At 40.9% G+C, this 26,862-nt stretch overlaps 1 protein-coding gene across 1 annotated transcript in view; it reads right to left on the reverse strand.

Annotated features, from left to right (window-relative positions):
* LOC119653159 (neuropeptide F receptor) overlaps positions 1-26,862 on the reverse strand; it is a 276,920-nt gene that overhangs the window by 161,301 nt on the left and 88,757 nt on the right. Inside the window, exon 2 of the mRNA XM_038057700.1 lies at positions 256-312. The gene's annotated coding sequence lies outside the window, so the exon portion shown is untranslated. The remainder of the gene's footprint in view (positions 1-255; positions 313-26,862) is intronic.

The raw sequence follows: 26,862 nt of genomic DNA on the forward strand, positions 1-26,862 counted from the left end.
ATTCCCAGCAAGCGTGGGAGTACACAGCTCCAACCTTTCTATAGGTGTAACCGTTTCGACAGACAGACAGTGAATCGATTTTAATAAGGTTTCGCTTCCAACAAAAACTTAAAAAAGAAAATTCCGGAATCAGCCCTTTAAAATATTTTCGAAAACCATTTATTAGACAGTGAGAAAGTTAACAAATAAGTTAACAAATAAATAATATTACTCGACGTCAAGTAATTGTTGTATTATAATATTTGAACAACTGACCTGTGAAGACGTCTCGAAAAGCGGCGCCGCCCGTCTGATAACGAAAGTTGAGCGTCCCTGGAAATAATTAGTATTGTAATTAGATGAGGAACCACTAGGGAAATATATTTAAGGTTTTGCGTAAAACAAAACCATATTAACACTCAAAATGTAGTAATAAAGTCGATGATATAAAGTATCTATATCGCACTGCCAAGTTCGAGGAAAATCCTAGTATTTCAGATAAATTTGTAGAAGCTCAAAATTATCCTGTTTATGTAAATTTACTACAACTCAAAACGACTGAACATTAGTACCAGTAAAAGTACCAGAATATGATAACGAGAAGAAAACGTGCTGATTTTTTTCTTCAGCTTTGTCCCATTCAGAACCGGGGTCGGTTCAATTTGATCCGTATCGCCATTTTGCTCTGATCGGGAAGCTTTTAAGTCATCATCGAGCGTATCAAGCCATCACTGTCTGGGTCGGCCATTCAATCGTCAATTGTTTTCAATGTTCAGACCAATCTTGGTAAGTGAGTTCTCATCAACGCGAATTACATATGCGTCTCTTTCGCAATTTCTCAACGATCAAGGCAACCGTATATTGACAGCGGATTTTCTCATTTCAAATGAGATCATGGTATGTTACGCCGTTGATTCAATGCAATATCTTTGTCAATGTCTTTGATATTCGACCAGAACTCAAAACCGACCAGAAGGGCTCATAATGAGTTTTTCTACGAAACCATATCATAAAGCAGCGCATAGGTCGCTGGTGGACAGTATCTTAACAAGAAACAGGTATGGTAAGAGGCTTTTCCTTGATAAACATTAACAGACATACGCAGGAGTTTTGATGTACCTGCCACACTAGGAACTTTGCCGTGTCAGCAGCGCGTCAGTCCCTCTGGTGGTAGATATTGCCGTAAAGCATGTCACATGAGCTTGTGTGGCACACGGTCAAACGCCTTCTTTAATAAAAATAATAATAAGCGGAAGCCGGTCCCAAGCCCGGTTCTGAAAGGAGGAGGGATGGATAGCTTCAGTCTGAATGGCTGTACGCCACCGCAGCGTCTCAGGGGGTAGGTGAGGAAAGTGCAGGAACTTTGCAGTCTTGCAGATTACTCACTAAGGAAGCTATCTCAACACCTGGCAGCTAGGGATAAAATGCACCACCAAAAATGAGAACAAGGAGAAATTTAAGGTCCGGTACGGATAACCGGCGGGAGTCGTCGGACTTGGTGACTGGGTCGGTCTCTCGTAATGGACAGCACCGCGTTGAAACCGCTAGTCGTGGGGCGGTTCGACGTCTAGGCGCCATGACGACCAGGAGCACAGCTCCGCCTGCTGCAGCTATTTCGCCATAATCTGTGACGACCACTTCAGCAGGTTCGCGTAGGAAGCGGATGAAATAGACTGAAGAAATGAACCTCATCATCATCCGCTCCTACTACGAAATAACGGCGGGGGCGGGTACAACATCTTACCGCCCCTTGTTGCACCAGAGATTCGTCGAGCGTTTCCCGCAATTCGCGCACGTGACTGTGCAGCGAGTCGCAGACCAGTACCGCTTTATTACTCGCAGCGACACAATCCCGGCCACCATCAGGGAACGTGTTCAACTTGAGGTCATCGGGGAAACTGGTGACCGAGAGTCGATGGGGGCAGAGGCGGCGGCATCAACAACACCGCGCCGCACTGCAGGCAACAGGTTCAGTACTCGCCGAAGCACTCTTCTCCACCGTCCAGCGGAGGTTTCCGCTGAGGTTCGGGACGAATTCCAAAGAGCATGTATAGAATTCTCGGATATGTATCCTTTGCATAGACCAGGTATTCCCAGGCTCTATGCATCTCCAGCAACTCTGGGAATTCTATCTGAAATCAATGATGAGATTGCATCTCGACTGTGTGCTGATATGTCGCTGCTGCAACTACAATCACTTGTGTATTGTAGTGCAGTTGCGGCTATTAGATTGCACGGTCAGAAGATTCGCTTTCGTGTCATTGGTTTGAGTGACAAAAGGGATCCACCATGGAAAATTCGTCTGGAACGTCGGCGGGACTCACTAAGGACATTGCTAGACTGATTCAGATCAGCACTGGAAATGCCAGCCGACGGTTGAGAAATAAAGTGTAGAGGGTTTACCGGAACTGTGCCATCCCCTGCGAGACACCCGTTGTTGAAATTCTGGACACACTAAAACAGAAACTTTGTGTCATATGCAGTCGGTTATGACGGTATGGCGAAAGGTATTCCAAACGTGTCCAGAATGCAGCATACGCGAGGAACCAGCGGAGCTTTTTCAGATCTCTCAATGAATCCCAGCAGAGCGTCCAGACAATACAGTTCTCGGTTACGGAAGCGAAAGAGTGTTGGGGTGGACTTTGGGGGTTACCTGCCCAGCATGCTCAGTGGATCACCGCCGAAGGCACCCGCCATGCCAATACACCTGGCATTAATTTTGCGGATGTTACCAAAGAGGAAGTTCGAGGAGCCATAAACATCTCGAAGGACTGGAGGGGCCCAGGTCTGGATCGGGTGCAGAATTTCTGGTATAAGAAATTTACCAGCGTACAGAGTCGGTTGGCACGCAGTATAAATGAGGTCATGAGTCGGCCGGAGGAATTTCCACCTTTCCTCACTGCGGGGATTACCTACCTTATCCCTAAGAAGGACACGGTGCAGGACCCCGCAGACACAAGACCGATCACTTGCTTACCAACCCTCTACAAATTCATCATTTCCATTATTGGTGGAAGGATCAATGCGCACCTCGAGTCCAACAACATTCTGTCCGAGGAGCGGAAGGGCTGCCGAGTTGGGTCAAGGGGTTGCAAAGAGCAACTCATTATCGACTCGGTAGTTGTAGGACAAGCAACTAGAGGCCAAAGAAACCTCTTCAGTTGCTATATCGATTATCCTAAGGCTTTCGACAGCGTTCCGGCTAATCGACATCCTACATCTGTATCGCATTGATCCGAAACTAATAAAGTTTTGGCGACAGTCATGGAAGGGTGGCATACCACCTTATCAGTGCGTATATCTGAAGGTGCTAATACGTCAGAGCGCATCCGTATACGGAGGGGCATCTTCCACTGGCACTGAACCCTCTTTCATGGCTACTGAATGATGCTAGAGGACATGGTTTTGCAATAAAATATGGCCTACGTGCTAAGTGCGAACTGACACACTTGATGCACTTAGATGACATCAAGCTGTATGCTGGTACTGACATCTGAGAATTCTGTTGCGAATAATAGACATGTTCAGCCGTGATATTCGGATGGAGTTTGGATTAGACAAGTGTCGAATCCAAGCAATCCGCAAAGGTCATCACGAGCCGCATGCCGGACATAGCATTGGTGACCTCCACATCGAAGCTATGACCGAGACAGACTTCTACAAGTACCTAGGAATTCTGCAAGGAACCCATGCTCGAGTTGGTGATCTGAAGGATGCTCTGCTGTCCGAATTGCTGCGAAGTGTAAAGCTGTTGCTGAAATCACATCTCTCGGGGAAGAATAAAATAAGCACGTTGAAAGTATTCGCTATCCCTTCACTGGCTTATACATTCGGAATATTGCCGTGGACGAAGACCGATCTGGAAAACGTACAGCGGCGGATACGGACAACGATGTCCAAATTCCGAATGCATCATCCAAAGTGGAGCCGTGGAGCGGATGAACCTGCCTCGTGACATCGGAGGTGGTTGGGCGTGGTTGACGTGGCGGCACAACATCATTGCCAAGTCGACTCGACGCGCGCTTATTTTTACAGCAAAGAGCAGGCGAGTCCCTTGCATGCTGCTGTCTGTAAGGCAGACTGTGGACTGACTCCACCTAACTTGAAGGATCGATCTTTCAATCCTCTGAGTGGGATGAAGTCGGACCAGTACTGTTATGGCACCGGTGCAATACATCACCAGGCATAATGCTGTATGTAAGGTTATCCATCAAAACCTTGCATACAGGCATGGGCTGATCACGGGAACATGTCCTGTTTACCGATATGAGGCGCAAGCAGTACTTGATAGTTCTGCTTACAGCATGCATTTTGACAGGTAAGTTCTGACTGATCGGCATACTGCACACAATAAGAATGACGTACAGTTGACAAGACAGGTCGCTCCGCGCATATTATTGATGTTGTTATCCCCCATAATAGCAATATTGAACGGAAATACGTGGAGAAGAAGGTGAACTATGAGCCATTGGCGCGGGAAATCAAAGAAATTTGGCGTCTCGAGCGGGTGGTTGTAGTTCCCATAATATTGTCAGCTACAGGTATTGTACCTAAATCCCTCACGGCTTCCCTTGATGTCCTGGGAGTTTCGCAGAATCTGATTCAAACCATGCAGAAGTACACCATTCTGGATACGTGCTCGATGTTGCGGGGAATACTCGACGGATTTTCCCACTGACCTACCACCGGCTACCACAACCTGTGCCCATTGAGTTTTTAAGTAGGTAGGATCGTCTGAGCCTAAATGCTTGGCACCTAGTGCTAGTATTAGGTAAAATCCGGCATCTGCCGAGATTGTGATAACTCGGAAATAATAATAATCGTTGGCGCAACAATCCATATTGGATCAGGGCCTTGAAGTGTGTTAGAGCACTTCATTCAAGACCGTAACGATACACTACAGTACACTGTAGGAGGCAATGTGATCAGCAATATAAAGAGGGCAATGCTTCTCATAGAATCTCGCCATGAGTAACCGCGCAACGTGTGTTATTATTATTATTCTGTTAAGGGAAAGTCGCACGGCGCCCTTGAAGAACTATTGTGCCCCTTTTACTGGTTATAGTGTACCTGTTGATCATAGTATCTGAAGCAGGCCTGTAACCGTTAGGAACTTTAGTATGTTCCCCACTTCCAGAAGTTTCAGCTTTGCATCTGGTATTAAGTGTTCTCCCAGATGTATCGACCTACTTTGCACAAGTGCCGGACACGGCAATGTGTGTTACGTCAGTGTAGTTTCGTAGCCCTTAACAAATTCCACTTTGTTCGCGGTTATTACAAATTATGTCGCGAATACGTTTATTAAAAATGCGTTCAAAAATTTTCATTCTCAGAGACTACCCAACAATAAAATCCGAAAAAAATTATGGTGGTCCATGCATATGGTATCCAGGCCTCAAAAGACTCCACCTTGCGATATATGCCCAATAAAAGTTAAGTAACTTAAGTTTTAGTATAAAGTATACGTCAAAATTTTATTTCTTATAACCATATAAGTAGAACTATTGTGTAGTCAAATATTATTACATAAAAATTTGTCAAAATCTTTAATACGTGAAGATTCCAGCTTCCCGTTTCCCGACTTGTTTCTTATAGAATTGAAAATGGAAGAAGCACTTACTCTCGCTCACAATGGTCATTTGTTACACGTTGGAGCAAATTCATAGGAAAGATTCCTTTGGGATTCAGACCAGGAAGCGTCTGCGAGACCATGTTCACTACTTCAAAGACAATCTCGTTTTACTCTGTATTGTCTCCGTTGATGGGTGACCGTCAATATCTTGTTAACACGAGGTCGCACACTTGCTTCTGATATAAATTAAGCATGAGATAAACGAGTGCTCACAAGAGTCCCGCGTCTTCCATCCCAAAATGAGCAGCTGGTATCGCAGAAATACCGATTCAAGGTCCGTGCATTTCTACCCTTTAACGGCAAGCTGATAATACTTTCAATTAATTCTCAGTCCCCTGGGAAAGACAATATCTTAGCAGAGTATAAGGAGAGTTGACGGTCACTTGTAATATTATTTCGTAAAATTTTCCCCACCGATTCCCTAAAACACCTGAAAGTTTTACGTCCATTCAGATTAGAGCCACCCTCTCCTCATGTTTTGGTCTTGGAACTGTAATATTTGCAAATCGTGGGTTCCGAATCGTATGGCGCATTGGATTCTATAATAAGGATTATATCGTAATATTCATCAAATATGTGATCCTTATAATAGGCCTGGTTCGTATCAGCAATCATGTGCAGAGTATTGAAAAATTCACGAATGAAAGAACGCTCTCGACCAGAGATATTGGATTAAGTATCTAAGAATTACCTTTTCATTTATGTATCTATATGCCTTCACCCTTTTGAAGTACGAATTCAGTTTCACCTGAGGAATGCATCATATACAGGTAGAGAATTTATCTTATGCATGCACATATACGCGTGTATATTCGACTATCCATACCAAAACCGCATAAATACTCGTGGTAGGAGCGCCAGAAAATTCATCATATCAGTAAGTAAATGGAACTAAATTTGGAATATGTATATTAAATATACAAATATACCACAGGAATGGATGAATTTTATGGATGACTCCCTCGATACTTTTACCAGAATTTCGAAAAAGATAATACATTAAGGAGAGAAAGATTTCCTTTTCCCACTTTGAACAAAAACATATTTGTAAGCTCTGCAAAATGTTGTAAACATCTATTTTTACCACGGAAAAATATCTGGTCCTCGGGACAAAGAACAAAAGAATTCCTTTCCTTTGTTTTCGGTGGGAAATACAACTTCAACATCAGGTATCAAATATTTGCTTGGCAGGTGAAGGACGGAGGTGGTTCAGCTGGATAGTTTCTGAAATTGTGCAACGTAGCTTTCTAGCTTCAGGCGGTTATCCTTGAATTCCGGTATCCGCTGCGCTGTGGATTGTAACACGAAAACTTTCGTCAAGTGTGGGTATATTTGGAACTCTGAACGCATAGTGACTTACAATCACCTTTCACCCCTTTGGCTTGGTGGGTGGATATCCACTTACAACGCTTCTCATTTATAGATAGCTGCAGACATCCATGCGACAGTGAACTTGAAATTCTATAACTTCTTATCTACGGAAATCTGATAGTTGATATAAAAGGAAACATGAGTGTCACACGAGGTTACTTGTCGCCTTTGAACACCTTCAGTCCGTGTGAAAGTAATTTTTTTCAATTTTGGATATTCCCCACGGTATGTGAGCATTGAAAATATTTCTTCGCCAAATTATGTTTTGCAATTTTAGATAAATTTTTTTTAGGCTCATTCAGCAAACTTTACGTTTTGGTTGCCTTTCTGGATGGCAGCAAAAAATTCTTCCTTAACGGGGTATCGTGGTACGAGGAAATTTAAAATACAAATGGGAAATTTATTTACTTTTCCTACAAAAACGCCTGATTTTTCCAAATAACCCTGGAAAAACATTTTTCCTAATATGTATATCGTAATCCATTTAATGCCTTCTTCGCTTAAGCTCTTGAACGCTCACGTAGGCACTTCATGCTTGTTATCGGAACGTTGGTGTTTAAGCGCTTTTTATTGAATTCAGAAACATAAAAGTCATAACATCGTAAAGGGGTACTGTAGGGATTTCCTGCTCTAATCTATGCAATCTCAATCCCTGAACATTCGCTAAACGAAGTTGCGTTGAAGGAAAATGGGATTGTTCGCAGAAATCGCCCTTTGTCCCTTTGCATTCAAATTTCGCGCATCCAGAGCAAAATATTGTGAATTATTCGGGCTATGAATGTGGAGAAAACTGTCATGCCGGGTAGAAACGAATTTTCGACTGAGAATCGTTCTTCATATCTAGGCATCCAATAATATACACAAATTTCGTAACAACCCACGACTGTTTTCTAAAACGACTTATCTCCAGAAAGGACTACAAAATTGCCATGAAACATTCGATGGAATTTCCTTCTGAAATTCAAGGTTGCAATCCGTTGGGCACTCGAACAACTGATTTTAGGGTGTTGGGTTCTACAGCGATTTCTTAGAGTAACTTAGTAGTAACATGCAGATTTCGAAATGATTTTGCTGATGAATCGTTATGCATACCTCGAATGAGAACGAAACTATTATCGACTTTTGGTTGAAGTTAGTTTTTGATTTGTTTTGGGATTACGCTCCTCGATAACGACATCGAATGCTCCTCGAATCCTCGCACACTCTACCTTGATCGTGGATTCAATCGTATTAGACAATCATATTTCAGGTTAGCAGTAAATTTAGGAATTGCCTTCTAGATGACATGAGAGGCGCCGACATCGATCTCGAAAATGATAATCACTTCTTGATCACTTGCCTTCTTTTGCGTGTTGCATCCGCCACTACTGGCAGGATTTGTGCAATACCAACCGCTGTCCATTGATACCTTGAATAATGCACCTGAGAATATTGAATATTGACTCCATGTAAGCGCATCGATCGTGGTGATCGTTGCAGGTGCTGGCGATCATTACGCATTGAGCTATGCAATTGAATCAAATCCTAGGAAGTTCAGCGTAGTAAATGTCTTGACATAAGAAGATATTATTGCGCTGGTTGGGGAAGTTGCTGCAGATAGTAATGATTTCAGAAGCGTATACCGCATCACGGCAGAAGTGTCATGACAACGTTTTCGACGGTCGCCTAAAGGCTAGTTAACGATCGACCACTCATTCACGATGGTGAGCACCTGAAGAAGTGGAAGTAGCACTTTATCTCGGTTTTCAAGTTATTCCTCGCCAATGTTCCAGTCGCGGAAAGTAACTACCATTTCCTAGTTTTCATCAATTCCTGTCCACCTTCTGTAATCTGGGTACTCTGGTTAGCGTGCGAGTGAGATACCTGTAGACGTATTGACCAAGAAACTGAAGTGAAAGGCGAAAGACTACACAAGAGCAGGGCACAACTCCATTGCAAGTTGTACCATCCAATGGAGGCTACTATCCTAGGACGGACGACGAGTGTGTCGCCCTAGAACTACGTTGCATAGAACAGTGGAGGAAAAGGACGAACATTTTGGGGAATTGCTAAGAAAGTTTAGATGAATTACAGGCCTGGCATTGATGACGCGTAGGTGTGGTTCGCCTGTTATGTCAGGGCAGGGAACGGGTATTGGTCGGCCTAGATCGTACAGAACAGTGAAGACGAGTGCAAGCTTCTCTGAAAATTCTGGAGGGAGTTGAAGCGACCATATACAGGCAGGATGAATTTATTTGAATGAATATTAGTTAGCTAGGGTTAAAGGTGTCGCACTATCGAAAGTCTTTCGGCATTCAGTAAGAAGTTCCGAAGTCAAATTAATTACAAGCGTGTTAGTCGAGCAGCTTTCTAGCCTTTAAAGTAAGAAAGTAATATGCTGTCAAAGATTATATGAATGAAATTAAATTAAATATAAATAAACAGTTACACAAAATTTATATAAAATTACCTTTGTTAGTGCACTACGCAAACCAAAGTATTAGTGCATGTGAGTCGAGTGTGGTACGAGTTTTATAAAGCAGTAACTGGCCAAAGCATGGGAAATTCGATATACGCATAATAATATTATTAATTTTATTTCGAAAATCGTTGAAATGGTTTTCAAATATTTTCTATATGTTTTCGACCATTTTCCCTTTGCTGAACTAATGTTAATCATCAACCCTTTTCGATAAGACAATCAAAAATTCTCATTTGAAATTGTATTTGTATAGATATATACTACATGTATATGGAGTAAGAAACCACCATATTTACATATGTATATGTATATGGAGAACCTAGTCTGAATTTTTCAGTTCAGTTCACTGCATTTGAAAATTTTCTTGTCTCCCAGATTCTCGGTTTCGTAGAAATAAGTCCATCCTGTCCTGAATAAATTATCCGTAACAGACAGACACCCCCTTGACAGGAAGGGTTTGCTTTGTGAAGTTTGTATAGAACGATTCGAGGAAAACATATTACAGACGATGAAACCCTACACCTCAAGGTTTCTGATTATCATAATTTCCGAAAACATACCACTTTTTATTACCCTCTAGGGTGTTGCAATTGGTTGAAATTAAAAAAACTCCGCTGGGACTGCGAGGGGATTAATACTCCTATTACAGATATTCGACTCAATATCTGGCAAATTTAGATAAATATTCAAACTGCAAGTCTCTTCGTCAGTTTCTTATATAAAGCTTGCGTTTGAAATTATAATATATAAAAGACATTCCGTAATCATTTATACATGTTAATTCGAAAATTCGTGAACTTATCATCATACAATGAAAGATTCCGCATTGGTAATTGAATATTTTTCCTCACTTGTGAGATAGCTGGGATTTAGATAAAATACCTGCAAAAAATGGCAAAGAGGAAAAGCAGATACGATAAACACATATCACGTATCCATAATATGAAATATGAGATTACGAAGGCTGTTTCAAATATGCCTATGCTAAAGAGGTTGGAAGTATATAAAGAGCATATATTACGACTTAGTGAGATATAAATAGCCATTCCCAAGGGAAAAGCTCCTTCATCCGGATTATAAGCAAAAACAAGGGAAAGCAACAAAGAATGTCTTCTCATATCAAATGGAATCTTTAAAATAATATTGCAAAGACATGATAGCGCAATCTCAAAAGCGTTTATTTATTGTCCCCCTGTTGCCAATTCAATATTTACAGCTTCTTTTATTTCCGCCTTCCGGGAAGTCATATTTTTGTTTTCGCAGGAGTTACTGCCTTGGAACACTTAATTGAATAATCTTTATTATGGGATCACTAAGGTTTTGTGTAAAACAAAAGTGGGACCTGTGAATCCCCTTTCATGCAGTGGCTAACATAGTTCCACGTTCAATGTACATGCAAAGCGTATGTGGGTTATTAAATTAAAGGTGTCGATTAGTAATTCCCGAAACCGGTAATAGTTTTGCCATTAGTAGCAGCGTAGGGTCTGAAAACGGTCAGTTACTCCAAGGACCCGTTCTAAAAGAAATGTGGTCAATGCATATGGTATTTAAGGCCTCAAAATAATCTACATCTACATGAAGTTAATGATAGTATATTACTATATTGATTATAAGCATATTTTTTAGAAAGTGACTGGGAATCCTCCCTAAGTCTATCCTAGAATCAACTAACAAATTTATAACAGGTTAAAGTTGCCGTTCAAATGCTGCTACAAATTTACTAAGCCTTTGAATGTTAGTATCATACTACAGACTGAATGGTCTGACAATCTAAATGCATAAACATTACAAACCAGGTACATATGGGATAAATACCCATTCGAATATGCTTATATAAGCAAAACACAAAACCTTTCATACCTTAAGCCTTTAGCTTCCGGTTTCCCGAATTGTTTTGGTGTTGGTGTGGCTTTGCTAATTGGTAGAATGTAGGAATCAATCTTATCAATTCACTCTACAGTTCTACCCTCGTTTTCAAATCCACTAAAATTTTCTGAAAATATTCACTATTGTCTTAAGATATGTCTCTGCTTGATACACCGTCAGTCAACTTCCTTTCTGGTAAACTTGGTGCTTAATCCAAATTGGCATACAGACAGACGGAGAAACAGACGGACAGACAGACATCGAATCAATTCTAATAAGGTTTTTGTTTCACACAAAACCTTAAAAGAGGAGTCTGTGAACTACAAGAGAGGGAGTAGGTTGCTTCTCAAGGGGTCCGGTGCGTCATCAAGTGAATACGGAGTCCGGACTCTCAGCATCCTCAACTGTAGAGTTCTCATTTTGGCTGTGTTAGCATCTGAAGCTCCTAAAACTAAACATCTCGTGGAAGAGGTAACTTACGAGAACAAATGATCGAATTTAATTTTTTGAAACAATTCTTACAACAAATGACACTCGATTTTTAGTTATTCATCAATATTCAAGTTTACAAGCAATAAATCGTAACTAGCCATGACCTAGCCTTAACCACAGAACATGCATGCAAATATACATGTGTCCAGCACTGAATGTGTCACACAAAGAATACCTCCATACATTTCCTATAGTACCCAGCAAAAGGCGTTTCATATCCAGCACAGAGTGTATCAGACATCACAAGAAGACTCATCTCCCGGCTTGAATTTGTATGGTGGAAGAAAATTATTGCGCATCCTAGTGGGATTTTGCACAAGTATTTTATTTTTTTTGCATACAAATTAATATGGTTGTTGTCGAGAAATGCAATTACTGCACTTATTGCATGACATTGTAATGACTCGTTCATCCATCCAAGTTAATGATAGATTCCAAGCTAAAAAACGAAAAACTACTACGCTTTCTAGGACGGAGAAAAATCTTCTATTGGATAGTATGAATACTCTCATAGTAAATGTATGGAACAATTCTTTTGTGTCTGGTACGTGAAATGTTGGACACGCTAGATAGAGGCGTAGAAATACGGGAAAGTTAATTTTTAAGGTTTTGTGTAAAACAAAACCTTATTAAAATCGATTCAATGTCTGTCTGTCAGTCTGTCTTTCTGCCACACGCACTTTTCTCCAAAACGGCTAAACCGATCCGAACGAAAATTGGTGGACACATGGGAACTATGAAATCCCACGCATACGCGAGTGGTATAAATTTAGGTGGAGTTTAAAGGGGGGCTCCTCATATATCCAAAGGGGGGATTCAAAAAAATTTTTCACCGGATATAGTCGTGTAGGGTATTATATGAAAGGTCTCGATAAGTACTTTCAGAAACTGATATTAGTTTTCACGCAAAGTGCGTGAGTAACGAGTCACCTTTTTCTTTTTCTTCAGCCTTTGTCCATTCACAAGCGGAGTCGGCTCGTCGTGATCGGTTTCGTCATTTTATTTTATCAAATGGCTGATCAAAATCTAATCGCAAGGCTTTTAAATTCCGATCCAGCGTATAAAGCCCTTGATGTTTCGGCCGGCCTTTTGGTCACTTACTTTCGACTTCGATGTTCAGACCAATCTTGGTAAGTAAACTCTCGTTAGTGCAAATTACGTGAACCATTGAAGACGCCTCTCTTACAGTTTTTCCATGATCGGTGCAAACCCATATCGATCGCGGATATTCTCATTTCAGACGTGATCAAAACGTGTTACGCCACCAGTGCAATACAACATCTTCGTCCCCATTACCGCAAGACGCCGTTCATTGTCTTTTATAGTCAGACAACACTCAGAACTATAGAGTTGTAGAATGCCACTTAATCCAGATTGCGTTAACGCGTGAAGCAATTTCATTACGCAGTTCTCAATTGGCTGATAGCATTAACTCGAGATATTTAAATCGCTGAGTTCTGGCAATGGCAGTAACCTGCCCAGAACTGAGCGATTTAAATATCGCGGGTCAATGCTATCAGCCAATGGAGAAGTACGTTATACTCCTCACATAGGGAAACACAAAACCTTTTATACTTGAAGCGTCAAGCTTCCGGTTTCCCACCTTGTTGATTTTTCGATGGGTTGGCCATCCGAAAATTAAGCATCCGATTGTAAATACTGATGCCGTCAGACTGAGTGTGCTCAAGATGCCACTCTGGGAATTAGGAACTATGATTGTTACTCCATTCTCAGCATCCTTTAGTTTCTGAATCTCATTGACATATTGAACTCGATATGAGGCCATTGAAGGAGGTCATCCCGTGTGTCGGACCCGCGGAACCGATTTTTTTTGGCATCAATTGTATCTATATATAGTGTAGATTATATGGATAAAGTGATTTTTTGATATTCGGAGTCGTTCGGAAATTATAGTGTCAAACAGGTGATAAGTCACATGCAAGATTTAGGTCGATCGCCGTAATAAAGCTCGTATTTATCGATCCGAATGACTTCGCTAAAAGGACAACAATTGGTTGGACATGTGTTTCTTCATGAAACCTGAGGTTTATGGACTAGGTATAGCAGATGAATGGTCAGTTAGGGTTTTATGGCTAAAAGTAGCAATCTACTTTTTAAATGCTTTTTTCTCGAAACTGCATACTGAAAATCAGCTGCCACCATAGCCCAAAATCTATCCAAAGAAATTCTTTAAAATTTTCGCGACTCATTCAGAACATATTTCTTCGGTGCGGAAACTAGGATAATTGCGATTCATTCAGTAGTCTTTTTTATTCATTAAAGAAACCTGGAAAAAACAGCAAAATTCACAAAAGTAAAGTTCAACAAGGCACCAAAAATTTAGCTCTTAATATTTTTTAATAATCCTAGTTTGCGAACTGTAGTTAAGCCTGTACGTTAAAATGCCGTTTACTTTCTCCTCCCCTCTAGCGTGGCAGCAGAAAAATACCTTTTTTTGGAAATGGGTATATAAATTGCTATGTATTTCAATAATTAACTATGCTATCAGGCTGGAAAAATTACTATGTAAGCTCAAGATGTTAAAATATCCATGGTGAAAAATTTGTATTCGTATCTTTATCCAGTTCTTCACAAAAAATTTGTAAAAAAAGCTAAAAAACAGGCCTTCATACGGGATGACCCCCTTAAGCTGATGAATGCAATTCTCTGGTTATATATATGGACATAAGAATGCCGTGTACAAGTTAGTTTCCACGTTTGCTCACACAAAAGCAAAAACCTTCACGATATTGTTTTTGTTGCAATTGAATGTTTTGCGAAGTTTCACAGCAACAAAGCAGAATTTTTGCGCCGTTTCATAACCATGGATAAAAGATGGATTTACCACTCCGCACCCGACACAAAAGAACAGTCAAAATAATGGATTTAAAAGGGATAACCGGCTCCAATGCAAGCGAAGATACTTTCATCCGCAAGCAAGGTCATGGCGTCGGTTTTTTGGGATGCGGGTGGGATAATTTTCATTGACTTTCTTGAAAAAGGAAAACCTACCAACAGCGAGTCTTATGCGAACTTATTGCAACGCTTGAGCAAGCAAAAACCGAGGAATTTGGATAAGAAGAAAGCGTTGTTTTATTAGGACAATGCACCACAAGTCCGTTATTGCAATGGCCAAATTTAAATAGGTCGGATACCGGAAGCTGGCGCTCCGGGTATACAGGTTTTGTGCTCCTCTTATATGAGAGACTTCCGACACACATTTTTCCATTCGTATAAGACTAAAAACCCCCTCCTTCATATTTTTTTTTTTAAACTACAAGAAATACGTACATATTCCAGACGGAGATATTATTGTCACCCTAAACAAACAAACATTGCCTATTGCCTAGAATACTATACTTATACATGCAAGTATATAAATTGATTATACACATATTTCCGCAGTAAACATGTGGCGCGGCAGGATTCGCAGCATTGGAAATTTATTTCGAACATTGCGAATGCGAACAAATAGATGGCGCGGAACTCTCCACTTTTTTCAGAACTCGCAACGGGAGTGGAGGACTAGCGGTGAGAAAGTGCCTTTGGTTGGGACAGGAAAAGACCGCATGGAAATAAGCCGGTCTTCTGTCGCAATCACCGGGAGACACACGCGGCTTCTCACGCGGCCCATCAAATAAATACGAAAAACCTTCCACCGTTTACCATATAGTTAAACTCGCAAAGGTAAGACGTGGAATCCTGCGACTAAAGTTTCTAAATTGAATAATAACAATAATAATGTTGTAAAGTAGCGTTAATTAATATTAAGAACATGAAATGTGGAAAATGAATATAACGGAATATATTGAAAACCCATTTATACAAAAGTGATTTCCAAGTTGTTTTTAAGGTTTTGTGTAAACACAATGTACAATTTTTTTTGATCAAATATAGTCATGTGGGGTATCAAATTAAAGGTGTCGATTAGTACTTTTCGTAGCCGATTTTAGTTTTGACATTTGTTGGAAGGGTGGGGAGCGCGGGGGGTTGGAAGTGGTCACTTCTTTAACGGGGCCATTCTCAGAAACTACCTAACCGAAAAATCTGAAAAAAATCAGGAGGCTGCCACTATATGGTGCCTGGGCTCCGAAATACCTTCTATGCCGATATCTGTTTAAATAAAGTTAATAATAGTATATAACTACAATTTTTTGTAATTGGTTAGAAACCTCCCTTAAGTTCATCCTAGTACCATGAAGTTTTGCAGTGATATAGGCAATAATATAGAGCATAATCTTACCAAGTTTGGTGAAAATCGCACTATTACTAACAAAGTTATAATAACTCAAATTTGTTGCTTCTTTGAAAATTGAAGACTACGAATGTCAATATCACCCAAAAGTGGATACTCTCACATAATATATGGATATATTACGTGCTACGTACTACGAAATACACAAAACCTTTCGTACCTGAAGCGTCCAGCTTCCGGTTTCCCGACTTGTTATATACATAAATATGAATTTACTGAGTTTGATCACAAGGGTGTAAAGAATCGTAGTAACTGCGAATGCCCAGACGATACTGAAATTTTCTTAAAGTGGTGGAAACGGAATTCGGAAACAAGTTAAAAATATAAGTTAACCTACAACATTAGCAATAGCGAAAGTTCCTTTGATTGAAATCCAATCAAACAAAAGTGACATTAATTAACGCTAAAGACATATGTACAGATAAAGTATGTATATTGAATACCGATTGTTCAATGTAGAAATATATTTATCTGAATTAGGCACTACCTCAAAGCTTAATTTACATATACAAAAAATACGTATATATGTATTCTTGAGTAATTTATATTGACAAATAAATGATTAACAAACTAAAACGAAATGTTTCCCTGTGAGCTCCTATTCACGTGAGTTCACTTTGTTGTAGTCTCGACAAATTGTTATGTTATCATGACCTCATACACGTTTTAGAATCCCCGAAATTCACACAAAACTTAAAGTTTCACCTACTATAACTGTGTTAATAATAGTTGGATTTCCTTCAAACTTCCCAAAGTTATGCCTTATGTTATCCCTTATATCAAAGTGTGTAATCCTAGCGTGAACCTAAGGGAGGTTTCCTGCTAAATTTCCAAAATATGAAATATATAATACTTTATTTATTAACTTTATTTGTGCAAATATTGGAAAGGGATGTGAGGCTTAGATTTCATTTAGATACACCACTGTGATTTTTTTTTCAGATTTTTCGGTTGGATAGGTTCTGAGAACGAGACCTGTTACACGTTTTGAGGGTCATATTTTGCGCAGTCACTCCCCTATATTCTACCCAAGAACAAATAATGGGCTAGTTTCGAAAAGTGCTAATTGAACCCTTTTATTTGATAGCCCACACGACCAAATTCTGTGAAAAAAAATGTACACCCCCCTTTCGCATCTATGGGGAGCCCGGTATAACTTGATCTGATGACAGTGATCGGCGGATGATTTGCAATTGCTACTCCAGTTGTAGTGGCATTATTAACAATAGGTCTAATTTGTTTTGTTAACTATTTGTTACAGTTGCAATTAACTTATTCTGGATGTTAATAAAATTGCTCATTAATAATTTTATATGCAGTGCCAATAAAGACGTCAACGTGGAGAGCTTTGTGTTTGTGCAGTCATGTTAAACTTACCTTCAAAACCGTTAAACTGAACGTTAATATTACAGTGATTTTCGAATATCATACTCATAATTGTTTTCGAATATTTCATCTAATACCCCAAAGAATGATTGACTTACTAACTTCCTGTATTCCCGATTGTCGTAGTTAGTAGTGTGTAACTGGTTCTTGTCTTACTCGGAAGCCTATGCTGTTGATACTGTGTTCATTGCTGCACCTTGTATCCTGTAGATTACTGCTCGTTGTCAGATGACACGACTTGTATGAAACTACCGAATTTTCGAGCTAACTGTCCACTTATTGCACTTAACGAATCTTCAATTGCCCCGGTTTCCGAGGAGGATTCATTTTAAAAACCAGTACTTGAAGCTCACAGCACTTCTCCCATTGGCCATTGTAAAGAAGAAGTGATATCCTCCTTCAGGGATACTAAAATACCAACCTCAATGTTTCGATACGGCTTTTGCCACTTGTGCCCACTCCGAAGCTCTTGGAGGTACTCCCTTGATCAACGACGTCTGGACTCGTAAAGTATCGACATCACAAGCTTGCAATTTGAAGCAATGCTAATATTCTTAATTTGACAATCTGCATCAGGGGTTGCTGATAAGAGTCCTCCAACCATGAAATGTCTAGCAGCCAATTGATCACAGCTTGAATATCTACTTGATTTTTGCTGCAGACCCGTCATTTAGGTCCAAAAACTGGTGTTGATTTTCCTTTCGTAGTTAATACTTCCAGATAGTTTGAGCACCATTTGCAAGGACTAAAGCCGCCTAAATAGAGCAATTGCCTATGCATCTTCATACGAGGGAGTTACCTACGGTTATCATATCGTCCACGAAAAACTCCTTTTGCAGCATCAATGCCAATGCATAATGCTGCGACTCCAATTGTCCAAGATAGTTGGTCGCCAAAAAAGGTACTGACTTCGTCCCAGATGCACTGTTTTAAGACGATATGTTTTTAGTTGTTCCGTCTTATAAATACATATCTATATAACTGAATAATGAATAAAATTTTTAATACATTTTCTTGAATATTTGACCCATTCATTAACGTTGTTTGTCGTCTTCGTTGAGATGTCAAAGCTCACCCTTAATTAAGGGTTAGAGCTTTTTGGCATTAACATACAGTGATCTGGCATAGAGGAAATGGGAATTTTTACCATGGGGGGAGTTTTACCTTTTCCATATTGTCGAGTCCTATGTACATATATACTCTTGAATGTAATCTACTGTCTATACTGTTTTTAAGGTTTTGTGTCCGTCTGCCACACAAGGTTTACTCGGAAGTGAATGGAGCTATCGTCCCGAAATTTGGTAAGAATATGTGATCTATAAACTGCTTCACGTGCAACGAGCTACATCATTTTGTATTTGGATTACGTGGAAGCAATGTTTTGTTTTTTCCCATGATGTAGCCATGTGGTGTATGAAATGAAAGAGCTCAATTAGCACTTCCCGAAAATTATCTAACATCTTATAAAGGATGAAACGCAGGGAGTGAGCGTTCAAAATGTATGAGCCAAAAAATTTAACAGCTCTCATTCTCAAAACCTATCCAACCGAAAAATCTGGAAAAAAGCACACATGTATATGAAATCTATCCCTCAAAATATATCCCGTTTGAATATTCGTATAAATAAAATAAATTATAGTATATTACCATATTTAGAACTTTACCTGAAACCCCCCTTAAGTTCGTAATAGAAGTACAACATTTGGCATCAGTATAGCAGATATTATTGTACATAATGAAGGCAATTCAAGTATTATTAACAAAGTTGTAGACGGTCAAAATGTTTCTTTTCATGTAAATTTATTGCACTCGCAGACGTGTGGCTTTCCATACATAGGAAAGGGAGGTGCAATTTTTTTTCCACAGAATGTGGTCATGTGGAGTATCAAATGGGTTCGATTAGTACTTTACAAAAATGATTTCTGATATTCGGTGAAATATAGTGGAGTGACGGCCCAAAATATGATCCTCCTCAGTGGTGTATCTAAACGGAATCGAGGACTCAAAACACGTCCCGTTCCGATGTCTGCACAAATAAAGTTAATAATGGTATTTGGCCAATTCGTCAATATTACAACCAAGTGAGCTCACGTGAATAATAGGAATCAAGAGAATCATTTATATATCAATATCAATTACTCCAGGCAGACATATGAATGTGTTTATATACATATGTAAATGAAGCTTCGGGGTAATTTTATGCACGACGTAAATCAAAAATGGGAGTACGATCAATTTTTATACATGCATATAGAATACAGTATTCGGTAATAGGCAATGTTTATTTGTCTAGAGTGAGCATAATATCTACGTCTGTAATATGTACGCATTTCTTGCAGTTTAAAAAGATGAAAATATGAAATATGTTGATTTATCGACGGCGTATCTTCATGTTTCCTGCAAATTTTAAGTGGGAATGCCATATTGGTGACCCAGTTTGAAGAAATTCTGCATAACTCCCTTCGATCTATTTATTCAATTTCACAGTTTGAAAGTCTTCTTTTTTTAAAAACCGCAATTTGGCGTTTTTCCACTTCTTCTAGGCGGCTTCCCCTTGCCATTGTAATATTCCGAATTTGAATTTATTAGATACTAACTGACCCGACAGGCGTTGTCCTATCTTACAGCGCTGCCATTCCTCCATAAATTTCTTGTTGCGTTTTTCAATTCAAAATTACCAACATACTTCAAACCATTCATTGAAAGCTGCCAACCAGACAGAAGGTAGAAATTTATAATCTCCTATTATAGATGCTTTGAAGTGGGCATAACATTATCTTAAATAAGTTTATTATTAGTGTATTATTTCAGGATATAAGTAAAAAAATGTATAGAATCTGCTCCATTTCCGGAAACCAATTTTAACTGTCATTTGCGTTTTGTTATTCCATGGCAGATGCGTTTTTGTTATACCACGTTTTATAGTGACTCGACGGAAACTTGGTCGGACGGGTTAAAAAGTATCCTATGTCCGTCTCCTGGTTCTAAGCTACCTCTCCACCAATTTTCAGCCAAATCGGTTCATCCGTTTTTGAGTTATAAATAGTGTAACTAACACTCGATGAGTTGTTCTGAAATATTTACAAAACACCAAGAATTGAAGAGAACTCATCGAGAGGACGCTTCAAATGGCACTGCTGCTAATCAAATTTCGGCGACATCGAATGCACATATTGAAATTAGAATATCATTATATTCTTAATTTGATTATTGTACACACCACCTGAAAGGTAGGCTTCAGAATATAATGTAACATAAATAAAATTACTTTTTTGGAAACTTCAAAGCGACTAAGCAAATTTCGCAAACTGTGATGCATAAATGATAAAATTAACCATAATTCCGAAAGCAATCCAACTATTATTAACAATGTTATAGGAGGGCCAAGTTTTATATCTCATGTGAAAATCACGATAAACATTGAAGTCATATGAACGACGGAGTTGGAGTTTGGAGATATATCGAAGAATATTTAAAATTGTTAGCAGTGTACGAGTGGAAAAACGTGCACAGAAAGTTTCTCATGGAAGATGAACACAAAATCTTTATACCTGGGGCGTCCATCTTCCGGTATTCTGATTTGTTTTAATTCTGAATTTCCATTTAGCCTTTTTGAAGGTTTTATTGAAAACATGAAAAACACCCGGAACGGTGAATTACATTGCTGCACGTAAAATTTAAGACGGTTTACAATACACCTAAAAGAGTGATGCTGAATTTTTTATTCTCCGAATATATTCGAAGCGGATATTAATTTTAACATTGGTTGCAAAGTGGAGGGGTGCAGCGATCCAGAGTTGGTCAATTATTTCGATGACCTGTTCTGTGTAACTGCCCTACCGAAAGAGCTGCAAAAAAATATTGCGGTCCAAGTGCATGATACCTAGGCTCCGGAATACTCGTCATTACGATATCTGCCCAACCAAAGTTAATATACAAGTAACTAATATTAATATATTATTACATTTTGAAAATTTATTGTGAACACCCCTTAAGGACCTCAGGGGTGAACGACCTTCAACGGGTCGCTTACGATACGGGGTGTGACGTCCCCAAGGTGCCCGAGTAAGTAGTTTTGACTCCCTAGCTGGCAGTATAACTGCGTCCTAGGTAGTGGCCTTGAGAAAGCCTATCGGTGAAGAATGAACCGCGTCGGGGAACACTAGGATTCCTCAGACCCGTCGACAACTCTCTTTCAAGGTCGACGGGGTGATGTGACCCTAGCTTTGTCAATGTGGTAGTTGTGACTTGTATTAGGAGCCGATCTCTTCGGGACCCTGGTCGGATACTGTGCATTGAACCAGTGTTAGTATACCGCGCACCCCCGAGCGAACGCTAATTCGTCCGTGTTTATATACATACGTGAATTCCGGGATCAGCTAAGCGTAGATCAGGCCTCAGGGAACTGGGGTAGGAGCTGCACCGAGGGTACCCCCGGTCCTGACCATTACGGCCCGTTCCATTGCACACGATGAGCCAGAGATCCATCTGTCCCAAGACAAGGGGGCTGCAAACCAAAAGCCAGTATCAGTAAAGACGAGGAAACGGAGAAGGACTAGATTGTCGGCTCTAAGCCGACGGAAGGCAAGACATTTGTGGAAATCCTTAGTGAAATCGCTACAGGATGAAACCCGAAGACAACAGAGCAGAGGTGTCTTTCATACTGAAAACGAGGGGCGGCGGACTCCTCGACGAACTGGGCCCCCTCTTGTTTCTAGTCTTGACCCTATGGTCTCTCTAGAAATCGGCGATTTAGGCTGCCTCACAGAAAAGGTTGAAGGCGAGGAGGAGATAAAGTGTGAATGCCCAGACGTAAGTAGTGCCCAGATAAGTATCACCTCTGTAAATGCTCGAGGCCAAAAACTACGCGTTGACCGAAATCCCCGAACAATATGCGAGGAAATCCCTTAGCAGCGGGAAAATCAAAACTGGATGGATAATACGCAGGATACGAATGCGAATGGTCCCCACTAAGTGCCACAGATGTCTTGTCTATGGATAAAGGTCAGCAACTTGCAAAGGACCAAACAGGAGGACAGCATCCCGGAGATTATTAATGAGCAGCAAGCCCCGTATAGATTTTGGTTTGGTGTTACATCTAAAAAGATGAAGAGTTTTACAAAAAAGTATTATTCGCGTATGAAACCAAAGCCATTTCCTACGGAATTATAATTAAGGAAATGTCTGTTAAAAACCGAGCACTGCAATCATCATCATCATCAACGGTGCAACAACCGGTATCCGGTCTAGGCCTGCCTTAATAAGGAACTCCAGACATCCCGGTTTTACGCCAAGGTCCACCAATTCCATATCCCTAAAACCTGCTCTGGCGTCCTGACCTAAGCCATCGCTCCATCTCAGGCAGGATCTCCCTAATCTTTTTCTACCACAGATATTGAAACCACTACCCCAATCTTTTCCATATGGTAGTTTAAGGGGCAGTGTCCCGTCAAAAGCCCTACTAGGGTTTTCATGTCCCACTTCTTAAGGGACAACAAAAATGCCGCTCTAGTGGCCCTGGGCTCCTTCACAAGGATTTTCGCTTGCTGGCGAGAGTTCAAATTTCTCCACTCGGTTGCGTGAATCCTTGCAATTTCAAGCTTCAGAGTAGACTTGACAGTAGATGGTCGGATTCCAAGAGCTGGTTCCAGGCCCTCGGCGAGCCAGTCTATCAGCCACATTACTGGCGATGTTAGAGTGCCCCGGCACTCACATCAGGAATGTTTTGTTCAGTCGGCCAAGTTTCAGCAGCACCTGATGACAACTCCACACCAACTGGCTTGATATGTTGTTGCCATTTAGTGCTGATAATGCCGCCCGACTGTCGGAACAGATTCGAATGGTGCGACCCCTCCATTTTTGTCATTTGACATTCTTCTGCTGCCAATGAAATGGCATATATTTCCGCCTGGAATATGGTCGTCATTTTTCCGAGGGGTCGGGCCAGTTCTATAATCGGATTCTCCGAGAACACACCTGCACCCGATCCATCCTGCGTGACTGACCCGTCGGTGAAGATTATTAGGTCTGTAATCTGAAAAGACTCATGGCCACTTGTCGACCATTCTTCTCTTTCGGTGATTACGACAGTGTATGTCTTTTCAAAGACGAATCTGGAAACCATATGATCGGTCGGCATCAGGGCTACCGGATGTTTTTCTAGGAATTTCCAGATAGACGCATGCCCGTTGGATTGGCCGCCTTTCCACGCCCCAATGGTATCGAGCCTATATGCGTCGTTGGCTGCTTTCCGTTTCACCTCCAAGTGAATGGGGGGTAAATTTAGGATAGCTTCAAGTCCCGCAGTCGGCGTAGTACTCATTGCTCCAGTAATATTTAGGCAACCAAGTCTCTGAATCTGCGTTAGCAGCTTCCTCCTGTTAGCAAAGTTCAGTCTTGGCCACCGGACGATGCATGCATACATCAAAATGGGTTTTATTATGGATGTATACATGGCTGGATCATTCTCATCCATACAGATTAAGTGACCCGTCCACCGTGACCTATTGAATCGGCTTTTATCCGTAGCCTGACAGTCTACGAAACCGTCCGCCGTAAGGGACCAGAAATTCTTCGGAGGATTCTTCTCTCGAACGCGGCCAAGAGTTCGCAATTTTTCTTGCTAAGAACCCAAGATTCCGAGGAATACATGAGGACTGGCAAGATCATTATCTTGTACAGTAAGAGCTTTGACCCTATGGTGAGACGTTTCGAGCGGAACAGTCTCTGTAAGCTGAAATAGGCTCTGTTGGCCGCAAACAGCCGCGCGTGGATTTATCATCGTAGCTGTTATCGGTCGTGACTTTCAATCCTAGATAGGAGATGCTATCAAAGCACAGCACTGCAATCCAAAAATCTTCTTCCAACTGCAGAGCATCATAAAGGGCATGTAATGGTTGAGCGGCTCTAACAGCCAGCTTTTTTTGTTTCGCTTATGTTGAAGGTATAATGAATCGACATCAAGATAAGGGCCTGTTAGAAGAAAATTTACATCTTTGCGTGCAGAATTTTGGTCCTGGAAAGCATTCGATTCTCCAAGAAGACAATAATCCAATCCCATGATGTTATTCTAATTAATCATTGCTAGGAACTTTTAAAGGATTAAATTCCATAACGAAAAGTGAGCCACAAGAAACCTTTAAAAAATACTTCGCGTGTATATTGAGCAGAAATTCCATCAGAAGAAATTGAAAGGCTTGTTTTATTGATATCACAACGGTTACATACAAGTGCAAATGAATATTGACAAATTACTTTTTCGATATCTTTACACTATTCTTGAGTACACTACGCAGGTAGGAACACTTTTATTCTCATTGAAATATTGCTATTGTTTTGGATTTTTGAGTCGTTATGGATACAAAATTAATTCTGCTTTAAACTTTTTCAATAAAAATATAAATGTCAGAACATATAGGGGGGCCAATATAGACTCGGATCACTATCTCGTTGGCATGGCGCTCCGAGCTCGAATAACAATAACACCTAGAACCCCCTCTGACAATCAGGTGAGAGTGAAAACTGAAGCCATCCACAAACAACCCTCCGCGACACCCATAAGAGGGAAATGGATGCCGCAATAACTGCAGTCAACAGAGGCCCTAGAGATGAAGCATCAACAAATTAACTTCACAATCACCCGAAGAACGCTATCATGGATACGGCCACAAACATACTTGGCCCCAGTCGCAAAAGGAGTCGGAACGGCTGGTTTGACGATGAATGTAAGCTAGCAACGGAACGGAAGAATGCCGCATACCGAGTAATGTTGCATTCTCAAAGAACGCGGGCACGCGCAGAGACTTATCACGAACTCCGTCGAGCGGAGAAGCGACTTCACAGACGGAAAAAGGAAGCCTGGGAGAACCAACAAGTCTGTGAACTAGAAAAGTACAGGGAGCAACCGCACCAGGCGCGGAAGTTTTACCAACAAGTCAACAGGATGAAGCCTTATACACCTCGATGCTCATCCTGCCGAGACAAAGCGGGAAATCTGATTTCCGACAGAATGGGCATATTGGAGCGATGGGTTGAGTACTTTGATGAGCTACTGAACAACCAGAACATCGGCGTCCCACCAACTGAAGACGACGGACAAATACTGCCACCACCAAGTTTAGGAGAAATAGTCCGTGCAATTCATCCAGACCAGTTACACCAAGTGGTTTATCAACTTGTGCTCAAGGTGTGGGACAGCGAATCAATGCCTGACGATCGGCAACGAGGCATTATCTGTTTCATACATAAAAAGGGAGATATCACGCAGTGCAGCAATTATAGCGGTATCACGTTGCTGAGTACTATCTATAAAATATTCTCCGCTATCTTGCTAGGCCGGATAGCCTCATACGCCCAGCACATCATTGGCCCATACCAAAGAGGCTTCACTCCAGGCAAATCAGCAACAGATCAGATTTTCTCTACGGCAAGCGATGGAAAAACTGTTGGAATATGGACAACAGTTGCACCATCTGTTCATCGACTTTAAAGCCCCCTGTGATAGCATAGCCAGGGTAAAACTGTACACGACCATGAGAGAATTCGGTATCCCGACGAAATTAATAAGACTGACTAGGCTGACCCTGACCAATGTGCCAGGCCAGATAAAAGCAGCAGAATCAATCTCTAGACCATTCGACGTCAACAACGGTCTACGACAAGGAGATGCGCTATCATGCGTCCTCTTTAACCTGGCCCTCGAGAAAGTGATCCGTGATGCTGAGGTAAATGCAAGAAGTATGATCCTCTTCAAGTCCAGCCAACTACTGGCCTATGTCGACGATATCGACATCATGGGAAGAACCACCCGAGATGTACAAACTACCTTTACCCAGATCGAGCACGCGGCGCGAGATCTTGGACTGCACATCAATGAAGGCAAGACGAAATATATGGTGGCAACGTCAGCACCGAAAACGAATCAACCAACAACATTAAACCGCACTGGTCAAACAAGAAGAAGAATAAGGATAGGAGAATACAACTTTGAGACCGTTGACAATTTCTCCTATCCAGGGTCGAAAATCACAACCGATAACAGCTACGATAATGAAGTCCACGCACGGTTGTTGTCAGCCAACAGAACCTATTTCAGCTTACAAAAACTGTTCCGTTCGAAACGTCTCACCATAGGGTCAAAGCTCTTACTGTACAACACTATGATCTTACCAGTCCTCATGTATTCCTCGGAAACTTGGGTTCTTAGCAAGAAATATTGCGAACTCTTGGCCACGTTCAAGAGAAGAATCCTCCGAAGAATTTTTGGCCCCCTACGTGAGGATGGACGATTCCGTACCCTACACAATGACGAAATCTATGAGCGATACCATGACCGTCTGGTTGTGGATAAAATCCGGCTGAATAGGTTACGGTGGGCGGGTCACTTAATCCGTATGGATGAGGATGATCCCACCCGGAAAG

The sequence above is a fragment of the Hermetia illucens genome, chromosome 3, assembly GCF_905115235.1.
Source record: "Hermetia illucens chromosome 3, iHerIll2.2.curated.20191125, whole genome shotgun sequence".
Classification (NCBI taxonomy): Eukaryota; Metazoa; Arthropoda; class Insecta; order Diptera; family Stratiomyidae; genus Hermetia; species Hermetia illucens.